Source organism: Sarcophilus harrisii, chromosome 1 (assembly GCF_902635505.1).
Source record: "Sarcophilus harrisii chromosome 1, mSarHar1.11, whole genome shotgun sequence".
Lineage (NCBI taxonomy): Eukaryota > Metazoa > Chordata > Mammalia > Dasyuromorphia > Dasyuridae > Sarcophilus > Sarcophilus harrisii.
In genome coordinates, this window is record NC_045426.1 from 292,762,060 (window position 1) to 292,781,922 (window position 19,863).

Consider the following 19,863-nt stretch of genomic DNA (forward strand, 5'->3'; position numbering starts at 1 on the left):
CCCAGAGTCACATAGCTAGGAAGTGATAATTGTCTGAGGCTTTATTTGGATTTATGTCCTCCTGACTTCAAGGCCAATGCTCTGTCCACTGTGCCATCCAGTTGCCTCAAGTCCATTGAATTCCTCTGAAAAATTAGTGTGCTGAACTGGCTAACAAGGCATTATCCCTACTGTGTGGAACTGAGTCAACAAAATTCTATTGCCTATATCTTTCTTTTCTTTGTATCCCTCCTGACACTTTCCCCCATATTTCCACCTCAGAAAAAGCTTTTTAGATCATTAGCCAGAGCATTGTATTTGGATTAAGAAGATTTTGGTGCAAAATAGGGACAAAGCACTGATTTTTTAGAAATATCTCTTCCCCTTTTTAAAGCAATACTAGGAATGCAAATAGAGGGAAATACAAGCCTAACTTTTGTTATGGGGAAGAAATTTGTACTTGAAACAAGGATTCTTACAGGGTATTAAGTCAGTGGAATTGATAAGACACTCGTTATCTAGTTTAGCATGGTGATTAATAGTTCTCTAGTTCAGTATGATTGATTTAATCTTACAACAAATAATGGTTTCCTAGTGATATAATGACTGGTTTGTACTCAGTATACTGCATATAAACTGGGACAAACTCAGCCAGGAGACTTGGAAATGGCCTAGGACAGACTCGGAGAACACAGAGGGCTGGAGGCTGGAGCACAAGCTCTTGGACTGAGACAGACTTCAAGACAGAGATGACTGTCATGGTGGTCCTCCTGCCTCCCCCACAGAAACCAAGACACATTCCAGAGAACCTCAAGAAAGAGAGCCTGGGCCCCAGGCAAGGAAACTACACTGTGAAGGAAATAATAAAAAATTTGGACTTTATCCCTGGCTATTCTTGTAGTGATTATTAGGCTGAAACGAAGGCTGGTCCAAAGACTTCCAAAAAACCAACCATAATACTACAAACTTTGGCAACAATAAATGTGAGTAGATTAATCAATCCATGTTTTAAAAAGTGGTGGTATAAATTAGAAAATAAAAACTTACATTCTGTTGTTTAGGAGAAATACATCTAAACGGTAAAGAAAAACATTAAATAAAAATGAGTGGATGGGACAAAATTTATTATACATTAGGAGTTTTATTTATGTTCTCAAGACAGAAAAATTCACATTATCAACAGACTTAGGCAAGGAAATTATATTTCAAGGAACCATAGTCAATTAATCAACATATAAGCAACCAATGGCATATCATTTAAATTCAAAAAGGAAAAATTAAATGATTTACAAAAAAAACCTAACAAAATAATAGTAGATGGTTTTAGTGTGGCCCTCTTTGAATTGAACAAATTTAACAAAAGGTTAACAAAAGAAAAAAATATAGAACTAACCAAACTGTTGGAAAATTTACATTTAAAAAATTTATAGTTGCTTCTGATGAAATCTAAAAAAATAGAGAAATGCAAATTAAGACAGCTCTAAGGTACCACTGAGATAATCTTTAGCACTACATGTCACTTTTACAAAAAAATAAATCTAGTATCAGAACACAGAGAAATAACAAATAAATGTAAAAAAGGAAAAATATCAAACATTTTTTAGAGATGGTAATAATGAAAAAAGTAATTGATTCAGAGAACACACACAAAAGACAGATCTAAACAATGATATATGTATATATGTAAAATATATAATACATAATAAATAATAACTTGTTAAATGTTAATTAAATATGTAGGTTAAAGGTATATATGATAGTTATATATAATAATATGTAATAATTAATGATACTAACATAAGAAGAAAAACTGTCCACCATATGTATAGCATAAGTGTGTGGTTTTTTGACTTGAATAGAAGCTTAATAGACATCTCTAATAACAGATATCTCTAGCTTCCTAAAAGGTGGGGAATCAGGAGGTTTAGGCCAAAAAGCTTGGCCATTCTGCTTTCCTCAAAAGGAGGAGGTAACAGGCTATAGAATGTATCTATATTTTTGCATATATTATTAGTCTAGACGATTTGATTTTCAGGATCAAGATGACATTTGATCACTATTGCATTAATAAGGAAGCAGAACCACAAACTTTCTATCCAAGACTTGACTTCTTTCCCACCAAATACCAGTTGCACAGTGAATAAAAAATAGCCCTTAGCCAAGAAACCCATTTATTCACAAATTGATAACAAATCAGAAATCAGAGAAAATAAATTTAAGAGAATACAGAAGACAATACCGAATGAGATAATTCAACTTAACCAAGAGAAGATCTTAGATCATAACCAAGGGAAAAATGCTCCTTCTCTTTAGGTTTCCACAGCACTTTCCTGGTTCTCTTCTATCCAACAACTCTTTTTTTAGGGTCCTTTGCTAAATCTTTGTCCAGCTCATGTTTGCCTTAATGTCTCCTACTACATTATATTTGATGAAGTTCCTAGCTCCCATGGAGTCAATTATCTTCATTGTTTTGATGATTCTAAAATCTATCCATCTAGTTCTACCCTCTCTGTTTACATCTAGATTCAGATCTCTAACTGCTGATTTGAATGTCTAAAATGAAATGTCCTATAGACATCTTGCACTTAATATTTCAAAACTGAACTCCAATCTATTAAAATGATTTTCCTACAGCACAAATTTAATCATGTTACTACCCTGTTCAATAAACTCCAAGTGGTCCCTTATTACTTCAAGGATCCAATACCCTCTTTGGTATGTAATTCATAATAACCTGTCCCCCCTCCAATTTTCTTACACCTAACTCATTCCTACATTGTTGTTCCTTTGTTTTTGAAGATGATCAAAAATGATATTACTATGTTAGAATTGAGTATGTCTGACTGATGGGTGATCAGAAGATAAGACAGATCAGAGGATGAGATAGATCAGGGGATGTTCAGAGCTCATAAAGCTCTGCCACAAGTCAGACACAAATAATCCATATTAGTATTTGGGGCAGCTTCTCTAATTTTGCGTATTTTGTATTTCCTTTGGGCTAATTTAATTCTTCTTTGCTCATAGAGCACAGCACCTTTTGTGATGAGGGCACACCAAGGTGGGCAGTCCTATGTCAGTGACTCCTATGTCATACAGTAGATTCTACACTGTAGTCCAGGAACACTAGTCTTCTTGATGTTTTTTCCATAAGAAAGTATATCTCTCAATGCTGGATATTTTCATAGGCCTTCCCCTAAACCTGGAATTCTCTCCTCTTCTCTACCTCCTGACTTCCCTAGCTTCCTTCAAGTACTAAATAAAATTACATCTTCTACAAGAAACCTAACCCCTTTTAATGCTAGTGCCTCCCCTTTAAGATTATCTCCAATTTTAATCTGAAGATATCTTGATCTTACATAGTAGTTTGTATAATGTCTCCCTCATTATGATAAAATTCTAATGGTTGCCCCCAGCCAAAATTTGCCTCCTCCCCAGCCTAACCCCATAGAAATCATTAATTACTAGCTAACAGGACAGAATAGGTCTACATGGTCTATAAGTCCATCTTCCATCAAGTCTGGATATATCATAGAAATCAGATAGTAAGAAAGCAGCACTAACAAGATGTTGGCCAGGACACTGAACCACAAACTTCAAAAATTTTTTTCCCATGTGAATTTATGATGAAGTCAGACAAATTATAATATCATTACCATATATTAATGCCCTCCAAATAGGCTTTTCTGTATACATTCTGTGTAACCACATGCTCGGTTCAAATTTTAAAGGAAACAATCAGTGGGGAGGTCCATGGAATTATGGTCCCATTCATTATGCCATAAACCTGAAAAATCTTCACTTTAAGCCACTCATTCACAGTGTCCTGCATGGAGGGAAAAAAATGAGGACAGGAGATTATAAGCATAAGGGATCACATAAAATTCCCAGACAGAGTGTCCTCTGTCCAGAGGTCCCAATTAAAATGATGAAAGAGAGTTACCTTGGGCTGGAAAGAAACTGAATCAAAGATGTGGACCTCACATTGGGCAGTAGAAATATTGGGGTTTAAGCAGATAATTCACAGGATCATCTTTGAAAGAATTCAGGAGTCAGGCTATCTCCAAATAAAGTAAAGGCCTTTTTAAAGATTAATTGAAAATCACATAATCAGAGCAGACTGTGTCCCTTTAGCAGGAGTTAGCAGACAACAAAGCAAGACAAAGATATTTATGGAATCTGACTGCATCACACATACTTGAAGTTCCTGGAGGAATTTGATAATATGGGGAAGTCCTTAGACCTTGATGAAACTATGCATGTGTTTATCTAGAATGCATTTAGAAAACCCCACTTAGAGGGGTATTAAAGTATGGTAATGATATTATGATTACCCTGACTTCATCATAAGTTCATCTAAATGACAGCAAAGAAGAATGGGTTAAAGGCACCATGTCAGGGAAAGATATTTTGAAGTTTGTGGCTCACTGTCTTGGGCTACATCTTGTTGAGGGTACTTTCTTATTGATTGATTTCTATGATATGTCTAGACTTTATGGATGATGGAGTTATAGACCATATACATCTGTAATCTGTACCTCTCAGCTAGTGATTGAGGATTTCTGTGGGGTTTAGATTGGGAAGGGGGCAGATTTGGGTTGGTAGTAACAATCAGAATCCCATCAATTACACTTTCAGTTCCTTGAGAGCAGTCTTTCATTGCATTTCCTCTGCCTAGCACAGTGGCTAGACTATATGGGAGATACTAAATGTTTATTGACTCATTGACTAATATCTCTTTTTAGCATGTTCATGTTTATTTTTATTTAGTTGTTAATCCTGTTTTCCTTAGTTTACCAAAAGTAAAATAGATTCTTCCTTAGACCCACATTTTAACTCTGTGAATTTTTGTTTGATGTATCTTTTTTTCTTTTTAAAAATTTTTTTCTGAACTTAAGACATAAAGCAGCTATTTCTATAGCATATTTTTAAAAAAGCTGATTGTTGTAGTGGCCAGAAACTGGAAACTGAGTGGATGCCCATCAATTGGAGAATGGCTGAATAACTTGTGGTATATGAATATTATAGAATATTATTGTTCTGTAAGAAATGACCAGCAGGATGATTTCAGAAAGCCCTGGAGAGACTAACATGAACTAATGCTGAGTGAAATGAGCAGGACCAGGAGATCATTATATACTTCAACAACAATACTATATGATGATCAATTCTGATAGACGTGGCCCTCTTCAACAATGAGATGAACCAAATCAGTTCCAATAGAGCAGTAATGAATTGAACCAGCTATACCCAGCGAAAGAACTCTGGGAGATGACTATGAACCACTACATAGAATTCCCAATCCCTCTATTTTTGTCTGCCTGTATTTTTCCTTCACAGGTTAATTGTACACTATTTCAAAGCCAGATTCTTTTTGTACAGCAAAATAACCATTTGGACATATATACATATATTGTATTTAACTTATACTTTAACATATTTAACATGTATTGGTCAACCTGCCATCTGGGGGAAGGGGGGGAGGGGAAGGAAGGGAAAAATTGGAACAAAAGGTTTTACAATTGTCAATGCTGAAAAATTACCCATGCATATATCTTGTAAATAAAAAGCTATAATTAAAAAAAGCTGATTGTTATATGAAACTGCAAATATTTTATATGCAACTTGTTATTCCTTTTAAATATATAATAAAGTCATCAAGTAAATATGAAAAAATTTCCTCTTTTTCTTCTAATCTGTCATCTAATATATGGATGCATATATGCATCTATGATAGACTCACACACACACACACATATATATATATACACAAAAATGTTTGTATATATACACACATATATATGTGTGTATGTGTATATATACACACTCATGTAAAACCACTCTATTTATACTTCCATTTATCAGTTCTTTCTTTCTCTGGATGCATAAGCATCTTCCTTCATATGTCCTTTATAATTAATTTGGGGATTTATAATAATTAAAATAATTTAGTCACTCAAAATAGTTCTTAAAATAATATTGGTACTATTTTCTTGGTTTGTTTACTTCACTCTTCATTATTTTATGCAAGTTTATCCATGTTTCTTTTAAGATCAATCACTGAGCTCATCATTTCTTATAGCACAGTAATGTTATATACCAAAACTTGTTCAGCTATTCCCCAACTGATGGACATCCTTGAAATTTCGTACTAGAAATTTAGATTTCAAAGTACTATTTGCCACGACAAAAAGAGCCGCTTTACACATTTTAGAACATATTCATAGATTCTTTTTCTTCTCCCCTAATCATACTGGGAAACAAACTTAGTAGCAATATTACTGGATCAAAGGATATAGGCAGTTTAATGACTCTTTGGGCATAATTGCAGATTGCTCTCCAAAACAGATCACTTCACAGTTCCACCAACAGTGAATCGGTTTCCAAATTTTCAACATCCTCTCTAACAATTGTTGCTTTCCTCCTTAATCGTTTTAGCCAATCTGATAGGTGTAATTAATTTTAATTTGCATTTCTCTAGTTAATAATTTAATCATTTTTCTCATGACTACAAATTGCTTTGATTTTGCCATTAGAAAAATTGCCTGTCTATATCTTTTGACTATTAATCAGTTAGAGAATGATTTATATTCATATACATTTGACACAGTTCTTAATATAGTTGATATCTGAGACATTTATCTGAGAATCTATGTATACATCCCCCCCCTTAATTTTCTTAATTTTCTGCTTTCCTTCTGATCTTGGCTACATTTGTTTTATTTTTTTTTTTTTAAACAAAAAGTTTTTATTGTTTGTTTCTTATACAAAATACATTGTTAAATTCTGCTTTCTATCCCATTCTGATATCTGCTTTCTTTTGATTGTGGTTTTTAATACCATATTTCCCTCTTTCCTATATGCTTATACTTTTTGTCTTTGCTTTCATCCCCCTCATTAGACATGAAAGAGAATTTGCCTAACATTCATGATCTATCAATGAAGTGATTTTTTTGTTGTATTCCTCTTGTCTTCTTGCCCTGCCCTCGGTGACAGATTTTTAAATTCCTTTGCTTTTGATTCCTCCACTTATAGTTGGAGTCCTTTGGTCTGTTTTTTAATCTCTTTTTTCTTATCTTTTGTTTCATCTCTTCTAGGCTCTTTTGTAGTGCCTGTGGCAAGTTCGTTTTTTTCTTTAAGGCTCTATTTATATCTTTCCATCTTCTTATTCTTTGTATATATTCTTCTTTTGAGATTACTTAGTTGTTCATTTGATTTATTTAACCTGACTTCCTCTCTCATACTGTAATATCCTCCTCCCCTCACCCTATCTTTTCCTTTTCTCTTATTAAATTAAAGGCATTTTTACATTATGATCTGTCTGTGAGTTTCTGGGAGAGAGAAAGAGAGAGAGAGAGAAGAGAGAGAAAGAGAGAGAGAGAAGAGAGAGAGAGAGAGAGAGAGAGAGAGAGAGAGAGAGAGAGAGAGAGAGAGACTCAGTCTTCCTTTTTTCTGCTTCAAAAGAAAGTAAAGTGCATAGGATACCCATTTTCCCCACCTTTTTCTCTATCATTGACTGTTCTTAATCTCAATTATTTGAGATAGTGAGTTCCCTCCTTTTTTTTTCTACAATAGTCCCCTAAATCTCCCATTTCAATTTTCTGCTAAAACATCAAAGCAAAGCAAAACTGTCCACAGGTCCTCTGTTTCTCTTATTTCTCTTTCTCTATGACCCTTGTAGACATTAACAAGGCATTTTTTTTTTCTAAATTGTCATGAAAACAATCACCCCCTTATAGTCGCTTCCACCTGAACAAAGGTATGCACTTTGCTGTGTTTTTTTTAAATTCCTGTATTTCTATTTAAAAGTGTCTACCTAGCTTTGATCTTTTCATCAGAAATACATGCAAACCCTCTATCCTCTTCAAATGTCCATTTCCCTCCTACTCTAATAGTATTGATAAGTTTTTCTTGATTGTAAATTTTTGGGCATCTGGAATATTGTCTTCTAAGCTTTCCTCTCTTTTACCAGTGACAACTGCCAAATCTTGAGTAATCTTGACCGTAGCCATTGGTATTTGAATTCTTTGATTTTAGCTACTTGCAATATTTTTCCTTTAGTTTGAGAGATCTAAATATTAGCCATGATATTGCCAGGAATTTTTATTTTAAGGTTTCGTTCAGGAGAAGATTGGAGATTCTTTTCATTTTTCATTTGGTTCAAAGAGAACTGAATAGGTTTTGTTTATGTTTTCTTTTTTTAATTTTTGTAAATTTTAACAAACTAATTAAAAATTTATTGTTTCCATTTGAGCTATTTGTGGTAATGCATTTGTCCCCTTGAGTCATTGGTCTTTTTTCAGTTCCTGTACTTGCTTTTTACGTTGGAAGTGTCACAGTAATGAATAATAATCTTTTTGGCTCGTTCACCTTCACGCCTTTAATGTAAACTTTTGAGACTTATTTTCAGAATTCTTGTCTTCATGTGTCTCTTTTTTTCCTTTCTTGGTATGTCCTTTTTCTTCTACATCATTTTGCTCTCTGGATTGGGGCTCAGATTTGGATAGTACTTTTTCACTAAGTCCTTTGGGAATTCTAACTGCTGAAAATGTTCTGGCTTTAGCTTTGTTTAAGAATTTCTTGTGTTTAGCAATTTTTTCATCCAGAGCTTTAATAACTGCTATGGTGCCAATAGGCATCTTAGTACGCCTAGTTTGACTTATCATCAGATCCTTAGATTGTTCTTCCTCTACTTCTCTACTGGAAGAGTCATCACATTCTCTGACACTGTGAGATCTACAAAGGAACCAGATTTTCTCCTCTAAACTGAGCATTGATCTTACTACATAATTCTATCAAACACGTGCCAGAAGCTTTCTTATATCAATATTTGTATCACTCCTCTCTTCCTCCTCTTTTTTTTTTTTTTTTTCAATTACAGGTTGTGGCTTCTTGACATTTAGTTTCCCCCTCTTCCTGTTTGGTATCATGTGGTGATGCTGTTGAAAGTAATTGATGAGGGCTCTGTATTATGGAGCTTGACAAAGAAAGGGATTTGGCCCCTTTGCCAGTCATTGAGTATCATCTTGCCCACGTCTGCAAGTCAGACTCCACACCTTTTAAAAGCTTTCCTGTCCTGAAATCTAGCTTTACCAGGAAGTCCAGCCTTTTCCCAATAAACAATCTTATAAGTCTTATTGATATATTCTGGCATTGCTCTTTTTAAGCATAACTTTTATATGGTCTTCAGAACTCTTCATTTTTTTTCAACTTGAATCATTCCTTTCAACACAATGTCTATTTCAGAGTCACCAGAGTCACAACTGTGTATTATGCTTTCTAGAGCCTCCATGCTGGGATGCCAAAATATATTGTCTGGACTAGCCCTCTAGAGGATCTCGGGACCAGCCCGAGTCCTTGGTCTTACTGGAGGAGTGAAGAAGGCAGGAGACCCACGAGGATAGTCAAAGATGGAGTTCTTTATTTCAAGTCCTCTCAGCCCTTAAATACCTTAGTATGATTACATCATTACAGCACACTGAGCATGTATCAACTAGAGAACCATTACATCATCACATCACACTGAGCAAGTGCTAACTATAAGCACCCTGCTATTGATATGTAAATGCCTCTCTTTACTATAAGTATTCCTTGCTTCAAGTAGAACACAGGTGGTCATGCTGACCTCCTTGACTTCTCAGGAAGGCTGAGAGCCCTTAGGGGAGATGGGGAGCCAAACCAGACATTGTCAGCAGGTTCCCTCTGGGCTGAAGGGTCTTATACCTTACCCAGAGTTCTCCCACTATCTGCAGGCCTCTATATTTCCCGCTTTCTTTTGTTTTAGTTGAAACAAATATACATAAATCCGTCAGCATCGGCCATATTACACAAGCAAGTAATAATATAACACAGGCAAGTAGTGATGTAACAAACAATATGAATCAACATGAGGAATCACACATGCAAGTAATGATGTTACAAACAATATGAATTAACATGAGAGGAATCACTAAGGCAAGTAGTGATGTAACAACAACATGAATCAACAAGATATTATAAAAGATTTCCCTGAGTCTTAGAAGGAGGGTATATGAGTAACAACCACACATACATCTCCTTCAGCAGCCAAGAGATAGTCCAAAACCAATCTATTGTCCACTACTTCATGTGTTCGGGAATCTAATGATTCCTATGGGTTTTGAAGTCCTTCATAAGTCTCATCATGTATCAGAGAATCCAATGATTCCTGCATATTTTGAAAACCTGCAACAGTCTCAGAAGTCAATTACCATACACATAGGGATTACTGGCATGCTCTTTCAGTGGCACATGTAGTCAGAGATGGAACCACCAGTTGTTTCTTGAGTCTTCTCCTTCATTTCAAGGGTCTTCTTTTCTGTCTCTCTCTGATGGACAAGGCAAATACGGCTCGTTGGCACCCATCTGATTCCTTCTCCTGTAGAGATACAAGCAAACCCTCTCCCCCTTCCATTCATTACTTTCTGGAGCTCTCCACATCACCTGGCAATTATCTAAAGATATTAATACCAAATTGCATATCAGGAGTATATATCAGGAGACTTGATACTACTACTTCTCCCAGTTGATAGATCACACATTGTCTACCTATATTAGTGACTGGGATATTAGCTACACATTTCCTAGTTTCCCAAATCAGTGCATGGATAGATACTGTTTTGTAAGCACTCTCAGAAGATGAAAGGGTCAAGTCTACTGTGCCTGGAAGCAAGAGATCTATAGGCCACTGAGGGACAGATTTCAGCTCTCCAGGGGATATCTCAGTAGTCCCAGTGGCATACAGCTCTATTCTCCCTACTTGCAATCCCTTTCCCCCATCAGGTTGCTTCTCAATTGACTGATCATGTTGGTGTACTGAACTTTTAAAGACTCTCTGGGTGTCTTTATTTTAATTATTTGCCATAATGCCCCAAGCGTTTTGTTTTTTGTTTTTGTTTTTGCCTGGGGCCCTGGAGCCCAGCCCTGCTTCTTGTTTCCCTGAGTCATTGCATTCTGAAGTCCAGTAGAAGTCCTTGTTGCATTTTGGACATGGGGTTTTGGGTCTTGTTCTCTGACTCTGTTCTTTCACTTTATCTTTTTGCCAACATTGAGTTTTCAGTACCTGCCTTACCACATTGAAAGCACTGACTAGTCTCTTTGGAAGTCCCTTCCCAAAAGGGACCCTGTCTTCCCATATTCAGATCTTGAAAAGCCTGCATCATAGTCTGGGCTTAAAGGTATTTGTGCCTACTATGGCACAGCGTCTTATGAGCTCACCTAAAGGAGCATCCTTTTTTAGTCCTAGTATAATTTTTCCAAAATCCTTATTAGCATTTTCCTTAGCCAGTTTTTTTTTAAAATCATAATTTCTGTTGCTACATTTTCACCAATAGTTTGTATGACAGCTGTCTGCAGATGTCCCACAAAATCAGCAAAGGGTTCATTTGGACCTTGCATTATTTTTGTGGAGGCTTCTCCTCTATCTTGTCTTCCTGGGAGGATACCCCATGCTTTGCTAGCAGCAGAAGCAATTTGCTCATATGCTGCTACAAGGTAATTAATCTGCACTAAAATGTCAGCATAAAGACTTTTACCTGCTAGTTGGTCAAAGGTGACTGGTATATTAACTCCAGGTTGCCTATTTTGTTGGGCTTGTATTCTACAGAGTATTCACTATACTCAGAAATTCACAACAAGTTTTGTCCAGGTTCTAAACAGTATTTGCTATAGATTTCCAATCGTTAGGGGTTAAAATTTCATAAGCCAAATTCTCTAATAGCATCTTAACATAAGATAATGTAGACCCATAAAGAGTGAAAGCCTTTTTCAGATCTTTGATAATTTCCAGATTAAGAGTGTATCTTCTTCTGACTTGACCTGAAGAGTCAAGCTCTTCAGTCACAGGATATGCTTCTATTCTCATATCAGATATATCCTGTCTGTCCTCTTTAGTTTTAACTAATGTCTCTTGTAATGGTGACTTGGGGCAGGGAGCAAAACTGCTGCATGGGCAGTGCTGATGGTGTCATTGCCCCTCCCACTCCTCCTCCTCCCTCCCACAAAGATGGAGTTGAGGGAGGAGGAGGGAGAAGTTGAGGAAGGAGGAGATAGGGAATACCCTAAAGGGCACATGCTTGGGTGTAGGCAGAAGTGAAACTGAGCTGTGAAAGTGAAAAGCACCACACCCCTTAAGCTCATCAGCATTGTCCTCTTTTCCTACCCAACTTTCCATGCCTTCTAGCTGCTTTGTCAGTACCATCGCCCTCCTGCTTTTTCTCCTCACACTTCCTTATCTGGCTGTCCACATTAAAATCTTTCCGTGTTTTAAAACTTGTGGGTTCTTTAAAGACAATTGTATTATATTGTACATAAGGAATGTTTCCTCAGGAATTGAATCAGGACCCATAGCTTTGTAATATTTAATTAATTGCTCTCCCACTATTTTCCACATCTCTGGCTCTAATTTTTCTTCTTAGAGAGCCAAGGAGACATGCACATTAATATATTTAAGAGCCCAGTGATCTGCTTCTGAGTTACCAACAAACCTTACTTCTCTATTAACCTAATTACGCATGCTTCATATTTCCCTTGGGATGGGAGAGGTCCTTTTCTTAGTATTTGCCCCATTTTGGCTGAAAAATAAAAGTAACTAATTTAACCCTTACTGAATCTTCTGCTTCCCTATTTTTATACTCACCCTATTTCTGGTCATAGGGTGTTACGGGCCAGAACTTGAAACAAGGTGCTAAGTCACAGGAATTGATAGAGACAATGCTTATGTACTTAGTTTACACTTTTAGAGTTCATACCTTTAAGAGAGTTCACACATTAGAGTTCACACCTTTAGAGAGCATATATAAGCTAGGAGCCTCAACTAGGATTGACTTCAGGAGATTCACAAGTCAGAAATCCACAAGCCCACCCTCTGGGAGATGGAGTCAGATTCATTCCAACTTTCATCTTTGTGCTGGCTGGAGACTCGGAGGGAGCTAGAGGCTGAAGCTGGAAGAGACAAAGGACTAGTGGCAAGAGCTATTGGAACCAAGGAGAGAGATAGGTCTCTATGAAAGCTAACTGGGATATTTTGAAGGAGATAATAAAAGATTTGGACTTTAACTCCTGGCTTCATTTGAGGTAATTATTACTCTGAATTGAAACTAAGGCAGCTCCCAGAAGCCCACCAAGAAACCTGCTCCCAGAGAATATTATATTTTAGAGAAGAACATTACAACAGGGAATTCTACACTGAACTTGCTGAGGGAGCTGCTGTATAGGGCCTCACATTCAGGCCCTCATATCTAGGACCCCACATTTAGGTGCCAAAATGTAGTATGCTTTTTAGAGCTTCCAAATTGGGGTGCTAAAATATACTGTCTGGACTAGCTCTCTGGAGGATCTCAGGACCAGTCGGAGTCCTTGATCTTAGTGGAGGAGTGAAGAAGGCAAGAGACCCACAAGGACAATCAAAAATAGAGTCCTTTATTTCAAGTCCTCTCAGCCCTTAAATACCTTAGTATGATTACATCATTATAGAACACTAAGCATGTGCCAATTAGAGAACCATTACATCATCATAGTACACTGAGCAAGTGCTGACTATATTGACATGTAAGTGCCTTTCTTTACTGTAAATATCCCTTTCTTCAAGTAGAACACAAGTGGTCATGCCCTCCTTGACTTCTCAGGAAGGGTAAGAGCCCTTAGGGGAAATGGGAAGCCAAACCAGATATTGTCAGCAGGTTCCTTCTAGGTTGAAGGATTAAGACTTTTCCTTACCCAGAGTTCCCCCACTATCTGCGGCCCTCTATACAACTAGACAATCAATAAAAAATATCTCATGTGTTAAGGTGATGTACTGTCAGACTTTGATTTCTTCTGTAATGGGAGTCACATCACAAACTTTCTTGAAACAAAACGCTATTTATTTATCACAGAGTTCTTGCCAATGTTTGGATAGGCAATGAACCTACACTGACTTGCTTCTTGTTAATGTGCAATTTTCAAAAATGACATAAAAGTTATGTAAATGCTCCCTTCCCAAAGGGGTTGATGAAAGGCATGAAAGGCAAGTTTTGGATAATCTTGGGAAAGGATTGCAACCTATCATTTTGTTGCCCAAGTTAAAACAAGGTCACATTTGTTAAAAACAAAAATGAGATGTTTCCAGGGATTTTCATTTTTGAGATAAGTCTCAATGTGATGAAATTTCACTCCTCTTACCATTACCTTCTGTTTCCAGGTCACAATCTTTCTTTTGGTCATAAGTCTTAGTTGAGTTTTGCATTTTCTATAAAAGCATGTTACTCACAAGAAGAATAGCTTTCTTTGTGACTTTGGGCCAAATGTTGTTTCAAAAGTTTTTGTGTCAAGAATATGTGCTTTATAATATACATGTATAACCTATCAGATTGCTTCCTGCTTGGGGAAGGGAGAGGTAACAGAGAAAGGAAGAGAAAATTGGAATACAAAATCTTACAAAAATAAATGTTGGGGGCAGATAGATGACACAGTGGATAGAGCACCAATCCTGAAGTCAGGAGGAACTGTGTTCAAATCTGACTCTAGACACAATCATAATCTTCAATCCCAGGATATGCTTCTAGTGCCATCTATCTGTGTGACTCTGAGCACTTAACCCCAATTGCCTCACCAAAAAAAAAAAATCTTTAAAAACTTAAAAATAAATAAATAACTTTTGGAAACTATATGTATTTGGAAAAATAAAATATTATTGAGGGGATAAAAGAATATGAACTTTAGAATAATGAGTCTGGATTCTGTCCTGGATGAGAGACATTGATAATTTGCTTTGTTTTATGAACTTGGTATGGATTCTTTATAACTTGATCCATTTCTTCTTGGAATTTCTTCAACGATGACTGCTTAATCACATGGATATTTTCAAACCATTTAATACTGAGTTCCACTCTTGTCACTGAGGCAGAAGCCATCAATGACTAATACTATAAAGGCTTCATTAGTTATCACAATGGTTCCTTCATTCCTTTTGCTGATATAAATCAAGGTATTGAATTGTTGCATTGTCCTCTGTTTTAATCCCTAGCTCCTTTTAGTCAATCGAGGTTTGCTTTGGAGTTGGATGGGTTGATGGAGCACTGTCCTTTATAATTGGGCTTCACCATCCTGCTGAGACTCAGGGACTCAAGATTCAAGAGGTTTGGGGTCTAAAATCTGAAGAGTTTAGACCATGACATCTTTAATAGTATTTTGATATTCCTTTTTATTTTGTTTTAATATTCCCTGTTCTCTCGTTGAATTGTTTTCATTTGACTCATCTAAATTTTCATGGAACTCAGTAATTCAGTAGGGTTTTCCATTTGTTCTAAGATATCAATACTACTTGACATTTTTTTCCTCTTTAGCTGTTCCATATTCCTGTTTCATCCTGAAAGGTCTCCTGTTTCACTTCTGCCAAGCTCTTTTGTACTGCCTATGATCAAATCACTTTTTTTCCATTGAAACTCCATTTGGATCTTACTCTCTTCTTGTTTTTTTGGATATATTCTATTTCTGAGTTTACCACTTTAAGTATTACCTATTCTAGCCATTTCTTTGATTTGTTCCTATTATCAGTCTTATGTCAATTAAAGAACTTCTGCTTGAGTCAGCTTCCACTTTTGTACTTTAAACTCAGTGAAAGCTTCCTTCTCCTCACTTCATTTTGAGGATGAGGAAAGCAAGGGTCACCAAAACTTAACAATTTGCTCAAAATCACACTGGTTGTGAACGACTGGAGTACTGGAATATTTCTTCCTTGGGATCATAGAATTTTGAGGATAAAGGTTTTAGAGTTTTCTAATGACAACAACAGTAATATCATCAATGTATTATTAATTACTAAATTCATTATTAAATGGAAATTAATTAATTTATTAAATTAAAATAATAATGATAATAAAGACAAGTTATCTCATGCACAGAATGGTTGTGAGTTAAGTACTATTTATGAGAATGAGGTAAAGAAATTTGCACGATTAGTACTATTTTAGCAAACTTATCCATGTGACAAAGAGCAAAAGTGCTTCATGAGCATTGTTCCAAAGGTCTACTCAAATCTTTTCCAAATTGGTAAAATTAGTTGCTTATTTTGATTAGTTCCAACATGGACTCCCTCTCCTGTCCATATAACTTCCTTCAGGTTGTAGTTTTTATAATTATGTTAAGCATGATGTTTATATGTTCTCTCTCCATTTTTTGAAGCTTATTTAGATTTTTAAAGTCTAATAGTTCATAGAATCACGCAGGGTGAATATCTCATCAATTTGCAGTATCTTTAACAGGATAGGAAGTAATTTTAAATTTTGTACTAATTCAGTTATGTACTTAAAAAAAAAACTTTCTCTAAAATAAAAGTATATGATAATTCTTCAATTCAAAGAAATTGCTGACATACTTGTTATCTGCCCAACTGAGTAAAAAGAATCTGGCTCAAATAGAAATTTTTGTCGAGTATACTAAATGGGCTCTATTTTTAGCTTTTTTTTTCCCCTTACAACAAATCAAAATAGTTTAAAAATCACCATCTTTTCCTAGCAACCGAAAAAGTTTCCAAGAATTTTATGATAGCCATCCCCAAATGATAATAATCATTGCTTTTTCATAAAGAAGTTTTTTTTGTTTTGTTTGTTTGATTGTTTTTGCTGAGGCAATTGGAGTTAAGTGACTTGCCAGGATCACACAGCTAAGATGTATTAAGTGTCTGAGGTCAGATTTGAATTCAGGTCCTCCTGACTTCAGGGCCAGTGCTCTATCCACTGTGCCATCTAGCTGCCCTTCATAAAGAGGTTTGAAAAAAATATAATCCAGTATTTATCTAAGTGATGACCCTGTAAAAGAGAGATTCAGTTATCTTGCCTTTACTCCATTGAAGAGCAATTAATAATTCCAGTTACAAATTCAATTAAAACCATAAATTAAGAAACTTGAGAAAAAACAATGTCTAGGTTACCTCTTTTTAAAGTTAGAATTTTACAAGTTCATATAAATTAACACAATCTGTTTTATCTTGGTTGTCAAGATTTTAAAAAATAGTCAAAATAAAGGAAATTCTACCAAACTGTCAGGCTAGAGAATGTTATGTTAAAATAAGAAAATAAGAAAGGCATAAGTTCAAAGTTCCATGACCACAGAAAGTTATATGCTTTAATAATTATCACAGAGTATATGATTCTCATATCTATAATGAGTCATTCTCTTCTATGGAAATTCAGGGAGTACATGAAGAGAAGCAGAGCAATAAGAATTTGACTTGTGAATAATTGGACAGTCAAGTTTATATTAAAAACATTTCTTTGTTGTAGTGCTTGTTGGGGGGAGGGGGAGAGGGAAGAATGGCAATGGAAAGAACTACTTAGTACTTTGCTTATTTGGTTCACTGCCAGAATATCTTGGTGGCTCATGAGGGGAGGGGTATTTTCCCAAACAAAATCAGAAAGTCTGACTTAAGGATCCTTGAATCAGTCCTACTTGCTAGTCTGGTTAGTTTTAGTCTATGCCAAACATAGCACTAAAATGACCTGTCACACAAAAATATTTTTTCCTCATTAAACTTGAAAGAGTTCTGCTTATAAGCACAACTAGTTAAGGAATTCTATAAGAGATCTTCAAATTTTTATAACTAAGATATTTCTGTCATATAGAAAACTGGCCTGATTCCTATTGCTTTAGATTTTGTCGTGAAAAACTGCCCTTATCTTACCCAGCTTAAAAGAATGGAAAAGTTTATTCTTTCTTTGATACAAACCATCTGTTTAAAAAAAAAAATCTATAAAACCTCTGCCCTTTAAGCAGCATGACAGCTTGTTTGAAGTATTCCCTCCCTCTATTTTCACTGTTTCTTTCCTTTTTTTTTTTTACTAAAACAACCACTACTACCACTAGCCACACCCCAAAACAAAGAGAAAAAAGAAAACAAGAATACAAGAAAAAACATAACCCACAAAAATGAATCTGTCATTAAAGAAACCAAATCAAATTGTGACAAAGAGTTTTGAAACCAGCAGTGAAGTTCACCTGAAACTTCAGCATAACAACTGGTCTCTTACCTTTATCTTATTACAGAAAAAAATATATGCCATTTCATTATCATAACTGGAAGACTAGCTGGCTTTGCATATAGGTAGAAACAGAAAAAGGCCTCTTAACAATAATGAGACCATGCTGATAGCTAATATTTAGAGTCTGCTTCCTTTTCTTTTTTTTTTTTTTTTTTTTTTTTTTTTTTGCTTCTGCTCTGTCCATAAATGTTGGAATGCAGAAAAGGGCACCAATTAAAGTGAACATACAAGAAGCCAATGTTTAACATTGTTTGCTCCCAGGGAAGACTATTTTATGGCTAATGGAATATTTGAGTTGATAGCATTTCTGAATTCCTTTCCCCAAAGGAGGATCAGTTTTGAATACTATTACTTATCCAAATGTTTTACATGTTAAAGAAATTACATCTTTGTTTTAATAGTTTAAAAAAAAAAAAGAAAAAGAAAAGTTAGAATTACAATGTGCTCAGTTCACATGTAGGTGCAAGCAAATCTAGGAAAGAATTAAGGAAAAAAATAGCAAGAAACTGATAATGAGAATTATGGCTTTACAGTGAACTTCAAATTACTTTTGAAGCAATTATAAGTCCCAAGAAATTTTTTTAAGGTTTATTGAGCTAGGAAGCAGAATTACTAATGTCAGTGGAAAGAGATTAGGGAGGAAGGAAGGAATTATGATAATATTTAAATTTTTTCTCTTTCAAGATCTTCAAATTGTAGAGCCAGGGCCAGTCCATATTTGGAATACCCTACATTAATTATGGGTTCAGCATAAAATATAAAATGTAAAATTTTTTCCTTAATAAGTCTGATCATGAGAATGTGTTCACTTATAATAACTAAAAAATACCAGACATAGCAAACACATCAAAAGGAAGGAAAAAATCCACCACTATTCAAAAGTTGATATTTGCTTGTTCTTCACTTAGCAGTTAAACAGTAAACATTTATCAAGGACTTTCTACATGCCAGGTCCTCTGCTAGGGCTGGGATTACAGAGACAAAGACTAAATGGCTTTTCTCCTCAAAAGTTAAATAAAAAGGGAGCAACATGCACAAATACAGGTGTATACAGTTGTGTGTGTATACAAAACACATAAACAGCAGATGCAAAGGTAACTTTGCAAAATTGTCATGCAAAAAGATAAAACTTCCACTAAGTCTTGAAGGAAACCAAAATTCCATGAGATCTTGGTGAGGAGGGAGAATATTATATTCTAGTTATATTCTAGTTATAACTCTGCAAGGAAAAGGTAAGGAAACAGGAAATGGTGTCAAGTGTAAGAAACAGCAAGGGGGTTGAATTGCAGAGTGTATAGAGGCAAGTAATTTATATATATATATATATATATATATATATATATATATATATATATATATATATATATTTCTGCAAAAGAAAAACTTATAGAGAGAAAAACTGAAAAAAGGAATAGGGAAAAATTGATGCTTTCCTGCCAGATCATTTTGCAGCATAGTATATAATGCATGAATTTAATAGAAAGCTCTAAAACACAGAGGGTCAACAAAGAGAAATATAAACCTATTGGTTATTTCTGAGAAGCAATGAAAGAACCATGAAGTCAAAGTGTAATTTTTTAAAACCAACCAATTACAATCTGCCATTGTATTTCCTTTCTTATGTCCACGAATTCTGTTTTCAGTATTTTTTTTATTTCAGTATGTCTTTTCAGAATATAAAATGATTAATCTCATTAAGAATTTTTCATGTAGGCACACATGTATGTCAAATAATTTCTAAGAAACATTGCAGACTCATTATTTAGCCCAGAGGTTAAGTTGGAAAATAATTGATATGATTACAGATTTATTCCTAGAGAAGAAATTAAGTGATCACTTAATCCAAGAAGTT

At 35.2% G+C, this 19,863-nt stretch overlaps 2 pseudogenes; both read right to left on the bottom strand.

Moving 5' to 3' along the window:
• Nucleotides 1-5,949: 5,949 nt before the first annotated feature.
• Nucleotides 5,950-9,357, bottom strand: LOC111719519 (annotated as a pseudogene).
• Nucleotides 9,358-13,115: 3,758 nt separating this feature from the next.
• On the bottom strand, nucleotides 13,116-14,316 carry LOC111719518 (annotated as a pseudogene).
• Between the last annotated feature and the right edge of the window lie 5,547 nt (nucleotides 14,317-19,863).